This window comes from Camelus bactrianus, chromosome 3 (genome assembly GCF_048773025.1).
Source record: "Camelus bactrianus isolate YW-2024 breed Bactrian camel chromosome 3, ASM4877302v1, whole genome shotgun sequence".
NCBI classification, from domain to species: domain Eukaryota; kingdom Metazoa; phylum Chordata; class Mammalia; order Artiodactyla; family Camelidae; genus Camelus; species Camelus bactrianus.
This window is the reverse complement of record NC_133541.1, coordinates 50,598,943-50,612,377: the sequence shown is the minus strand read 5'-3', so window position 1 is coordinate 50,612,377 and position 13,435 is coordinate 50,598,943. Positions and strand designations below refer to the sequence as shown.

Here is a 13,435-nt window from a genome sequence, read left to right as displayed (position 1 = left end):
GCCGACTCGGCCGCTCCCTGTCGGCCTGGGTGGGGGCTCGTCATTTCACCTCGTGGTGCCTCCGCCGGAAAGTCAACACGCCCTTGAACTGGGGAGGAATAACTCGAGGATTAATAAGCTAATGCGGAGGGCGATGAGCGCGGCTGCGTGGTGTGTGGCTTTGCGAGTGAGCTAAATCAACCTCAGCAGGCACCGCAACCGCGGAACGCGAGCCCTGATGAGATAATTTCCCTCTTCCCGGAGAAGGCCTTCCAACCTAATGAAAAGCTATATATCCCGCTTGGAGACAGCACGGTCCACAAAAATGCTACAGCACTTATAAAATTTGTAGTGGCTCTGCACACATTTACCGAGAACATTCCTTCCCCGCTCCCACCCCACCCCCTTATTCAGAATAGCTTGTCATATTTATTAAGCCCTATTGTGTGTCGGGCGCTGCCCTAAGGGATTTACATGCATTATCTCATCTAATCCTCCCAACGGCCCAGTTAGGGAGGTAGTATTTTTATTGCCATTGTACAAATCATACAGTGCAGGGTCAGGAAGCCAAAGAAACTTCCCAAGGTCACTGAGCTGCTAAGTGGTGGCACTAACCTGAGCTCCCAACCAAAACCTCCTTCCCCACCTCTCCGCCCCGCCTTCCTCCCCCCAATCAAAATAAAGCTGACCACGAAGGGACTCGAACCCTCAATCTTCTGATCCGAAGTCAGACGCCTTATCCATTAGGCCACGTGGTCACAGTGTTCACTTGGCTGCAATGTGATAGTTAGGTGCAGCCTCTTTGGAGGTCGTGGCAGGATAGGGGAGGATTTTGCCTGTTTGGCTACAGAGTGCGTCTCAGATCCCACCAGGAATTTCCACTGCCTGCTATCCTGTTCCCTTCCAGGAACAACAGTGTGACGGAACAGAGGCACCAGTGCATTACACTCAGCAGGGGACGGCCACCAGGCAGAGAGGCTGAGGCCCCAGTTCCAACAGCAGGGGTTCGCAACTGGCTTTCGCGCTTTCATATTTTAAAAAAGCTGAATGGGAGATGAAGAGGGAAGATCAACTAAATAAAATAATGACAGAACACAAGGAAGTGGGAAGCTCAGGAGTTTTGAAATTCATATCCTGTTTAAAATCAATGTGCTTCAAGCGTATTTCACGGTATTAAAGTTATAGAACATAAAATCCAATCACTCCTGTGGACAATTGAATGAAATGAATACAAACACAGCATATTCCCTGAACAAACATTCCCCACATGGTGCGGTTCCTGTGGAAACAATAAAAATAATCCAATTTAGTTATGCGGGGTTCACCTTCCCCTGCCTGTAATTAGTGCTGCTACAATGGAGGAAGCAAAGAAAGAAAACCGGATAAACTGCCGACAGAGAATTAATTACATCTAGTCCCCGACAAGGACCAGTTCTCTCTCTTGTCTTCCCTTTCCAAACCCCATCTCTTATTATAGATATTTATCCTCTTTCCTAAGGTCTCTCACCACAAACCATGCGGTTCTTTTTCCATTTTCATTCCACAGTCTAGTGCATGAAAGAGATGTTCAAAATATACTTGTTGATTGATCCGACCTGCATTTTGTGTGTTTGTTTGTTTGTTAATTTGTAAGAGGACTCTGTCCAGTAAGAATGGCTGAGGCCCAAAGGTGAGAACAAGAGGTTCTCCGATAGGTGGGCATCTCCCTGCAGGTTTTAGTAACAGCTAGCAGAGCCAGCCCTGCTCACATCAGTCAAGATAACGGTCACTTTGCTGTACACATGAAACTAACATTGTACATTGACTACACTTCAATAAAAAACAAGAATTAAAAAAAAAAAAAGAATCTTTCCACAGCCCATATAAAGAGATGGGAAGAGACGGTTGCTAGAAACCTAAATTGGGGGGTGGGAGAGGGGTGGTGTTTGCCACGGACACATTTCCCTTCCTTAATCCAAGGGGGGAAGTGGGGAAGCCCCAAGGGAATTATCTGTAAAGATTTTGGAGTACCTACCAGAAGGGGTGACTGGCATTTCATGTCCCAGAGTGGACATGGGTTTAAGCAATGAGCCTAGTGCCCTGCCCCGGAGCCACCACGAGAGGGATGGCAAAGCAGGAGGGCGCTCAGCTCATTGGTGGAGCTGTCTGCCCTCCCACATGTGAAGTTCCTGGAGGTCCCATGGACACAGAGCAAGGGACCCTAACTTCTCACCTAAGAGGACTGTGTGCTGTCGGGGTATTCCAGCAGCAACAGGCTGATGCGCAGGCTGCTGTGTTGAGGGCTGGAGGAGGCGGAAGTGATCAGGTGGGGACTAGATCGTTCATGTCATAGAGAGGCCTCACAGGCATCTGTTGAACTCAACGTGCAACTGCACGACAGAACAAGCCTGCGGGCACTGGCTGTGGAGGGGACTGGTGATGAACCAGGTGTTTTGTTTCCACCTCACCTGGGGTGAATTGCAATCCAGTTCTGATGCTAACCACCAGATGTAACATTAGACACCACAAGTTTAGGGACCTGGTCCCCAACAATACTGTCCTTACTTCAGATACTAGCTGCATATGGGGTCCCTGGGCCACCTCTAATTTTGACTAACTGGCTGCAAATTTGGGGGTTCCCGCAACCTCCTCAGGTTCAAAAATTCACCGGAATGATTCACAGAACTCAAGAAAGCACTGTACTTACGACTCCAGTTTTATTACAAAGGATACCCGTAGTGTGAGGTCTGGAAGGGAATGCAGACCTTGTATGCCCTCACCTCATGGAATCAGGGCACATCGCCCTACAAGCCCATCAATGTGTTCACCAACCAGGACGCTTCACTGAGCATTGGAGTCTGCCTAGAGTTGTAACTGGGGCTTCACTGCATAGCCACAATCGGTTAAATCATTGGCCACGAGATTTCATTCCATCACCAACTCCAGTTCCTCCCCCCTCCCCAGAAGTCAGGTCAGCGGAGACTTCCAGCTCTCTAATCCATGTGCTTAGTCTTTCTGGTGACCAGCCTTCGCCCTGAAGTGACCTAGGAGCCCACCAGAGTCAGTCCACTAGCATAACAAAGACATTCCTATTCCTCGGGAAATTCCAAGGCTCTTCGAAGCTCTGTGCCAGGAACTAGGAACATTGTATATATTCCCCATTAACCAGGGCTAGCCAGAAAAGCAGCCACAACTAACAGGAGACGATGCGAGCTCACATAGCTAATTAGCAAGACATTTAAAACACTCTAAATGCTTTTTAGACATTTCCTGCCCCCAAATCAGAACCAGAACATAATCAAGAGAGGAGAGGGTGGCCTGTAAATAGAAGACCACACGCCTCTCTACTCCAAGCCTCTGAAGCCACAAAACTCCTCTGGACCAGAGGAGGGAAAGAACTCTGAATCAGATAGAGTGAAATTTTAAACTGAAGCAAACTGAATTTTACTAACTGAAAAGGACCTAAAAGTTATGAGAGTTTCTCGAGACACCATTAAGTGATGGGAAAGTAGGGTTTGACGGCATGGATGGGAGCAAAAGTAAAGTTGCTCCATGCTTAAAGCAGACTGAGCTCAACACTCATTTACAGCCATCTGTAGCCCCTAGGATGGCGAATACAAAAAAGATGGAAGACAGCATGTGCTGGCAAGGGTGAGGGGCCCCTAGAACTCTCGCATACTCCTGGGGGTGTAAATTGCTGCAGCTACTTCAGAAAAATGCTTGGCAACATTTATTAAAGTTAAACGTAAGCATCCCATCTGACCCACCCAGTTCTACCCAGAGGAATGTACCCAACAGAAATTCATTGCTATGTTTATCCGAAGACATGTACTGTAAGGTTCAGAGAAACACTATTCATGATAACCCAAAACTGAAGATTACCCAAATGGCCATCAATGGTAGAATGGATAAGAAATAAGCTGTGGAATGTTTACAAATGGAATACTATACAGCAATGAGAATAATCAGTCCCAAACCACATGCAACAATGTGGCTGAATCTCACAAACACCACATCGGTATAGAGATCAGACTTGGAGGATAGAGATAACGTCTCCCTTTGGAGCAAGGGGAAGATCTGTTTGAAGCCCACTGCCATGATCCAGGTTTCTTAAGCTCAAGATTCAATTCATACAATATAACCCACTGCATCTAGAAGGTGTAGCCTGGCCCTCCTCCCGTGACCCCCATGGGACCTGGGGCTCAGGTCATTGACACAAGAAAATGACGATACTCTATTGCTATAATTACGTAAGAGAATGTCCTATGTCTCTGACCCAGGAGTCTTTGTGTCCTCTGCCAACATCCATGAAACCAGCAGGCTAACTCGATAGCTTGTAAATGGGGTAAAATCTCAGACTGCTCACAGTTCTTGATATCATCATGCTTCCATGTGTGTACATTTGAAAAAGAACGTTCCTTAGGGTGCATCTGTTGATTTAATCTATAGACAATACTGGGGTAGTACCCACGGAATTGCAAAAAACCTACTCATCAGCCTTCTCCTCTCTGGCCTAGGTATCCCCTTGCATTTTTAATTTTCTCTGTGCATCAATTCCTTAAAAGTTTTATTGCATCATTTGCTTTCATCACATCATCCCCAGGTGAGACCTGCACAGCCAAGCTATCCCACAGCCATCCACCCCGCTGTCCCTTCACACAGCATGTGCCAGGCAGGCAGCACCTTTCGTGGTTTATCCTTCAGCCTACCGATGGCTGCTCTGCTGGGAATCCAATTATTTTCTTCTTCATCCACTTTTTCCAATTCATCTCCGTCACCTCAGTTTACTGGTTTCAGTCTCCTTCTTTAATTGATGAAACTTAAGCTGTATTTAACCTTTCCTTTCACAGTGCAAGTTCTCCCTTTTCCACTCTCTGCAGAAAGGCTCAGTGGGTCCTTTCCCCAGTTAGACTTCCTGTTATCTGCAGTGACATTTACTGGGCTTTTGTAGGCTGCCACTTAATTCTCTCCTCCAGCTGACACCGCATCATCAGCGTCTCTCTGATCAATTTTAATGCTCAGCCATATGTTTGTATTTCCTTCGGAGGCTGTCACAAGAACAAAAAGCCATCAGCACGTTTCACATGATCGCTAGTGTGAAATTGTACCAATGGAAAGTAGCTGACGTCTTCCCCACATCCCTGGCCCTAATTTTGTTGATGATCCTTTTTTTTTCTACACTATTTCCTAACAGCAATGTTTCAGATGCTTTTCAAGGTGTCTTGCTGGTTACAGAGCTTCTTTTCCATATAATTGTTTTTTTTCTGTTCCAACTGTAATTCTACTCTTGAATTTCCCGCTATGCAAGAAGGTCACACCATCAGGATGATGTCTTAGTTTCCCCCCAATAAAATGAGTAATTAATCTAGCTATATTTCACATGAACTCGCCTAATGCTTCTGAAACAATTTGGGGTGGAACTTGTCTTTGGCTGAGTCAGATAAACACAATTGTTTCCTTTAATAGCCTTTTCCAATAAAAGATAAAGATTTCATGTAATTTCTGTGTTTTAGATATGAGTTATGTCCTGTAGGTGTTAAAGAAATGTGTACTTATTAGACTATAAATCATATCAGACTTCTGGAGGAGGTATGACCCTTCCTCTCACCTACCATCTCAGTAGCATCTCACTTATATTACTCGACCTCTGTACATTTGGAATTCTCCCTTCAGGAAGTGAGCTTAATTAGCTGGTGGGCTTAAGAGACCTGGCTGCAGTACATGGTGGGGCTCAGGCCAGCTGAGTCTGAGCTGCGCTCTGGAGCCCTGCAGTCAGTGTGCTGGACTAATTTATACTCAAGGGTAAAAATTAAGCCTAGTTCTTGGGAGCTGGCCAGATTATTGCACAGGGTTAAAGCTGGGGATGTGGACAGCAGAGCTGAAATGTGCTGAATGTGTTCGTTCTCTTCATGCTGTGTGGTATGGAAATTGCTTCCGGGGCCTCTCATCTGCACATTTGTCTCAACTGCACTTATGTGCCTTTTTTTTTTTTAGCAAAAGGTATGTTCATGAAAACAAGGATAAGTGATTGAGTTTGGGGTCCAAATTAATACTTATTTCTCCACTCAATTACACATGTCAATTGTCTATCAATATTCTATGCATCTTGTTTCTCTATAAGGTTCAGCTTTAACCAAAATCACTAGTAATTAGCTTTCACTATAACCTCATAGTACATCAGATCTCATGTCAACATACTGCATCTCAAAGTAACCGAGCATCCATCCTGAGAGAAGAGTGGAAGAATTTTCTTCTCTCATGCTTCTCTTAGTCTTTCTTGTGTCCAAGTTTCTGATGCCCAATGTCTCCTACAATTTTCTTTTTCTCTCCATGTGCACTTGAGTTATAGGAGGGTGCTGCAATGTGTCTTTGTTGGAAAGTCCTACAGATGCCCAAGGAGCATCATTAAGGTCAGGCCCTGTAGATCTGAGCCATGAGGAGGTAGAGTCACATGCACCAGCGCAGTGCTATGATGTCCCTGTCAAGTGGGGGCACCATGACAGAAGCACTGAGCTTCCTTATCTGACTCCTCAGCTGGTAGCTTAATGGGCTGGAACCTCTTATCTTATGTAGATCCTTCTGCAACTCTGGACAACTATGGTGACCACTAAGATGGACCAGGAGAGCTGACAATGAAAACATCATCCCTGAGGTATGCCCAGCTCCTACATTATGAACTGGTAACCCCACAGAGGAACAAATCTACACATCTGGGTGAGACAAAGTGTTTAAAATAACAAAGAGATTATCCTGGTTCTCCATGAGGGGACAAGATACCTACCAAAATATTCCTACTAATTTAACTCATTTGAAAGAAAAATAAAAGGGCATCCAAATGACGATTGGATTGCTATCCATGATATGTTCTTGAAAAGCATTTTCTGTAACAGCAAAGAAAAAATCGATGAGCACTGTTAAGTCAATAGATATGCTGTGGATAAGTAGGAATCTCATCGAGCAGCCATGCGTAAGTACACCACTGACGGGAAGATCACGTACTAACAAGGGTGGCGGAGTGAGGGTTTCATTTTCCACCCCCGGAGATACGGAGAAATAGATGATTAGTTAATTTAAATCCCATGGCTCAGGAATTCTATCTGGCCTGGAGTATAGAGTCAATAAATGTCTGTTGAATAAATCTAGAACGGGGAAGCAAACAGATGTCATCAATTATGACAGCACATCACAACCACCCGCCTCCTCAGGGACTCACCTCCACACCCAACTTTCTGCCCCGCCCCAGGATTCTCATTGAGCAGAGACAGCAAGGCCTGCCCCTGAACTGAGTTTTGTACAGTGGAGAGAAGTGGGAATTCCAAAGAACTTTTCGAGGAGCACTAGTGGTCAGATATGAGCACAAGAAAGACCAAGAAGCACAGCGGAGCAGGTAACTGTATCCTCTCACGTTGGCGCTGACAGTGAGTCTCGTCTGCCTCCGTTTTAGCTGGGGAGAAAGGAGCCTGTGACTGAATGGTGACTCTTGGCATGCCAGGAAGGTGAGGTTTAACAAACTCTGTGCATCAACTTTTGTTTTTCGCTCTGGGAGCTACTGAAATCACATGTCAGCTTGACATAAGTGTCACAAGTCATAACCCAGTGGCGGTGTCATTCTTCCATCATGCAGACTGATTCTAGGATGTAGTTAGTGGTTGTCTTACGAGTTTTGACTGGACATACGGCATAGTCTTAGCCATTTTACTCAAGTCAAGGTTAGGAAGCAAGGATAAATGACACCTCTCTGCTCACAACTGTGTTTTTACTTATTTATTCATGGTAATGATGGGTTTGCATAGCAATTCAGGTGCACTGTCTAACCTCTTCTTTCCTTATAATAAACAGTTTACTTACGCAAGGTGGTTGACTTGATCTAAGGGTATTTTCTGTGGCCATAACAGGTGACTGGTCCTGGCCATCCATGATCCTATTATCTGGTCTTCCTTAGGACAGTGTCTACACCAATCAGAAATGTGGGCCAACAGAATTTATTGCTACCTTGTGTTTATCAGAGATGCCAGAGTAATATTTAAATATCCCAGTGGGATGTGTAGCTCCCAGTTCTCAGTGGCTAAGGACAGAACTTGGAAAAATAATTGTTACAGTCAACTCCATAATTCAGTTTTGGTTTCAAGAGCCACCTCTTTCAATGGCTGAATCAAGAGCTAAAGTGTGGACCAGAGGTGTGGTCCCCTGTGGGTCTCCTGATCTTATGATGACTGGTCTGTAACAAGAAACTGGGACATCTGGGATACAGTGTCGGTAAAGAACTTGCATTTGAGAGTTACTCAAATCTCGAATAATCCAAAGTTGCTGTTCCATTAGAAGAACATAGAGCAGAAATGCTCCCTATCTTTTTAAGAAGGATGCAGTTTTCAGAGAGTGTTGTATTCTACTTCTGTTCTTCAGTTTGTGTCACTTTCAAAGCCTAGAGGGACCAGGTGATGTGGCTGCTTGAAGCAGCTCAGGAGGGGGCCGTGGCAAACTGGAGAACTTGCTTTCTGAAGAGGTAGCCTGGCTTGAGTTCCTGCTGTGAGGTGGGGGTTGGGGGTGGCAATTGAGGTCACTGGAGCCAGATTTTCTGCTTGTCCAGAGAAACCAGAAATCTTGGCTTTTGATCACATCAATTGAGTATTTAAATGCTGGCTGGCAAATAATTCAAAAACATTTTGAATGCTCTTTGGGCCAAATAAAACATGAGTGCAGACTAGAATCGGCCGTGGGCCACAGGCTTGCAGACTCCACCTTTAACACGTCCTTGTGATTTCTGCTGATACCCACACCTCAGTCTTTTTCAGAGTTGCTATAGTGTCACTATGTAGCATGAAAAAAAAATGAATTCTATTGTTACCATGGCAGCCTCAGTATTTTCAATAATGAGTAGAGACAATCTGTATTGAAACACTGTTGGCTAATATGGAATTCTATGAGTTAAAAATATAACAGATTACTACTTTTTAGGAAAAGGGAGCGATTCTGTTTTAATCCTATCCAGCATAGAATTGGGCTTAGAGACATCTGTGATTTAATAAAGTCAGAAACCTTATCCGTCAGAATTTCCCCTTTAATTTTAAGCCCTGTGTACTCCTAAAGGAAATGCAATATATCCATTTCTGGTTCATTTACATTAAATCACTAAAATGTTGCTTCATATAACCCCTTTTGATGTCTAAGATGCTTTTGGAAGTTGTTCAAAAAATGCTCTCATCCCTTTTCCCCTGTAGTCATATTTTTGACCAAAATAAACAAGTTCAAACACCAAAAGATTCTACCTCTAGGCTAGAACCCAAGACTTGCAGATTCTGTAAATGCTACAGAGAGAAAAATGAATGATCCTTTGCCTAATTATCACTATCGCCATTTATTCCATCCCATAGAAATAGACTCATGGAGCGAAGAATTCCCAGTTTAACAACTGCAAGACATAAAACCTATCCATTTTAAGTATGCCTCTGAGCTGAGGTCAAACCCTTAGATTCTTAAAATAACATGAATGTGGTCATGCAGCTCAAAGCTCCTACTTGCTGTCCCTCTGAAGGCACACATAACAAGGGCTGAAAAGACATGCCATATGGGAAAGAAATATGTATTTATGTGATGATTCTTTATGCAGAGAGGACATACGTTGCTTCTCATTCACATTCAAACAGACAGAATCCATCTTCTGAGAGAGAGGAGCTATCCCCACATTACCAAGAGCTGTCACTTAAAATAAAATTTTGATTAATATCATGTGCACATTGAATACTGACTCAGTTTCGTTCCTTCCAACAGGAAATGCAGAGCTGTAGGGATCCAGGCAGAGAACATATGTAAACTCTAGGGAATGGACAATGATGAAATGACCCAAAACATGATTATTCCTTGCTACTTCCTGAAATCTGTTCCTCAAATCCCCAAACTAACAGTTCTCTGAATTTATCGTTCACCAAAGTGTTCAAGCCTTTTCAGACCACTCGCCCAGCTCCCCAGAAGTGCGGAAGGGAGGGATTTCAAAGATGTGCAGAAGTGGGTCAGCCAAGGTTCATGCCTTGAGATCTTCCAGATATTTATTAGGAGTTCATGGGAGGGGGCGTTCATTTCTATAGACACAAGCTGTATCGCCCAAAATGTAAAGTGCAGGTACTTGTAAGTCTGTGGCTAGACTGAGATGAGCTTGTCTGCTGATGGCTGGATTGTTCAAATGTAGCCTGTCTAATTTACTCAGAGGCCACCAAGGAAAGCAGGAGGGCAAGTGGGAGGCCTGCTGGGAAGTTTGAAATAGGAGAGACTTTGCCAGGCTAGCGAGGCAATAGGCAGGTCATCTCAGAGTCTCCATCAGGAGCGAGCTCTCCTGACCAAAGGGAAGCTGGGCACTCACCCAAGAGAGAGGGGCTGCTCTGAGCACAGCTCCCAGCTCTGCCTCCAAGGGGGAGGCCCACTCTAGGGGAGCTTGCGAAAGATGCATGTGCACCTTCACACAATCACACTTGTTTCTCTGGGCTTTACCAGGGCCCAATCTGCTTAGAAAGACTCCGTCAGAGAATTAGCCAGTGTTGATTTACTACTACACGTGTACAGCATGATGCTGGGCGCCAGAGCATTACAGGGCAGCCGACCGGTAATGTTTTCTTCTTTCTCCCTGCCACCCCCTGTCCTGGGGCAGAGATGTCTCACCATAGGTAGCAGAAAACAGAAGAAAAACAGCAACAGCCTCAAAAAACAAATGTGAGCTCCTTTCTCTTCCAGACTGTCCTGTTTGTGGCCTCCCCCAAGTCAGAGGTACACACATTTCTTGGAGGAGAATTTAAATTGTTACAAGAAGGGAAAAAGAGACAGAAATATTTGATGTTTATCTTTTAAAGTTTCCAAATAGGCTCTTTTCCCCTTCTTCTTAAGCTGAGGTATCACATCCCTACAGTAAGTGCACTCATCTCAAGAACATAATTCAGTGGATTTTTACAAGTGTATATATGCACGGAACCACCACCCAGATCAAGACATAAACATTCCCACAGACTCCAGAAGGCTCCCTGGCCCCTTCCCAGTCAACACCCACCCACTCTCCAGAGGTAACTTCTATATTACTTTCCATCACCATTGATCTGTTTGCCTGTTCCTGGACTTCATATAAATGCAGTCTTAGAGTATCTACTCTTTTTGTTGGCTTCTTTCACTCAACATAGTGTCTCTGACATTTATCTCCGTTTTTTGATAGAGCAGTTCATTCTTTTTTTTTAATTGAAGTACAGTTGGTTTACAATGTTGTGATAATTTCTAGTGTACAGCATAGTGATTTAGTTATAAATATATATATTTCTTTTCATATTCTTTTTCATTCTAGGTTATTATAAGGTATTGAATATAGTTCCCCATGCTATACAGTAGGACCTTTCTGTTTATTTTACATGGTAATTAATACCTGCAAATCCTGAACTCCCAATTTATCCCTCCCTCATTCTTTTCTTAAATAAAATCCATTTCTAGTTCACTTACATTAAATCATTTAAATGTTTTATATACCCATTTGAAATCTTGTGATTATATATATATAGACACACACATATATCTCTATCCATTTTGTTGTTGATGGCATTTGAGTTATTTCCAGTTTTTGACTATTATGAATAAAGCTTCTATGGGCTTTCCTTGTGAATGTTTTTGCTGGATGTAAACATTTACTACCCTTGGATATGAATCTAGGACAACAGCGTGTGCTTAACTAGATAACACCGACCAGTAGTTTCCAAAGTGCTCACACCGCTTTATACTCCCAGCAGCAACGCGTGAGAGTTCCACCTGCTCACATCCTTGCCAACACTTGGTTTTGTCCATCTTTTTAGGATTTTAGTATTCTGGCAAGTGTGTGATGGCATTTCATTGTGCTTTTAATTTGTATTATCCTGATGACTAGTATATTGAAGACTTTTTCATATAGTCACTGGCCCTTTATATATTCTCTTTCCTGTAGTGCCTGCTCAAGACTCTCTCTCTCTCTCTCTCTCTCTCTCTGTATATTTAAATTTAGTTAAATTTGTTGCTTCATAGGAATTCTTTACATATTATGAATGTCAGTCTTTTATCAATCACGTATATTGTACATGTCTTCTTCCAGGCTGTGGTTTACCTTTGCATTCTCTTACTGGTGCCTTTTAGTTACATAAGTTCTAATCTTAATGAAGCCCAATTTTTTAGCTTTTTCTCTTGTGGTTAGTCCATTTTGTGTCCTTATTTTTAAAACCTGTTGCTTATGTCAAGGTCTTGAAGCTACTCTCCTTTGTTTTCTTTTAGAATATTTATTCAGTTGTTTCATACTTAGAGCTACTGTCAACCCTAAGTGAAAATTTTGGAGTGAGGTAGGGGTCAAGGTTAATTTTTTCATATAGGTATCTAATTGTTTCAACACAACTTATGAAATATAAGATCATCTTTTCCTCATTGTGCCTGTGTCATAAATCAAGTGACTGTATATGTATGTGTCTGTTTTTGGAAATATTTTGAGAGGGAAATATTTTGAGAGATAAATATTTGATGCATAGGTTTTGACTTCCAAAGTGAGCTCTTGCAGTCCGTACCGGAAACAATTGTTTTGAAAGCCAACATTTTTTATCTGTTAGAGCAGGTTTGGTCAAGAGAGGAAACACCCTTGAGAACTGAAAGGAAATTGGCATTGTGTTAGCTTGGAATCAGAAAGAAGATAGAGACCTTGGCTAATGACTCCTGTCTGGGGAGGAGAGTGGGATGGAGCACATGCACCAGAAGACTGGGTTCAGGTAGAAGCACCTTGTAGGGAGGAGAGAATTAGCATGAAGAGAGAATCTGTACAAATGGCACAAAGATCAGGGGCTTGTTTCTAGATCTCCATTCCAGGGACTACGACCCATCACCGGGGCTGAGAAGCCACATGTGTGGTGCACAGTGCAAGGCCTTTCTCCTGATGGCTGCTTGCAAATCAGCCACATATTCACCATCTAACACAAGACACATCCTGAACTCCAAGGTTCAAGAGACTCAGGTAGACATCCTCCTTTACATGGGGCCAACTGCCTGAAAGCAATACACTCAAACAGCCTCTGTGGAGGTTTTAATGCCATTAAGATGGTGACAGGAAAAACTTTCCACTCTTTTACATGGGTGGGACTAGACGGTGGTGACACTGCTCTCCCTTAAACAATATTTAGCCTCCTGGACCTGAAGAAGAGAATCATCCCCATCATTAGGCATTTGACAAGTCAATGCAAAGAGTGCTATATAGTCCTTATTGTACCCAGCAACATCCTTGCCCTTCTAAGCTTGTTCCCATATCACAGAGTTAGAAGCATAGAAACTACATTTCCCAGACTCCTTTGCCATCAGGGTTCTTGTTCAGATGCAGCCAATGAAAGGCACTGATATGAGATTTCCATGGTGGAAGAGAATCAGCCATCTCTTCCCTCCAGAAGCTGTAGGCAAACTATGGAAAGAGGTGAGGGACGTTTGCAGTGGCTTCCGGGTGAATTCCTGT

The 13,435-nt window shown here is 43.5% G+C and overlaps 1 non-coding gene across 1 annotated transcript; it reads right to left on the bottom strand.

The window, feature by feature from the left end:
• Positions 1–664: 664 nt before the first annotated feature.
• On the bottom strand, positions 665–737 carry TRNAR-UCG (transfer RNA arginine (anticodon UCG)). Its single transcript has one exon. It is a non-coding gene; the product is annotated as a tRNA-Arg (tRNA).
• Positions 738–13,435: the final 12,698 nt, after the last annotated feature.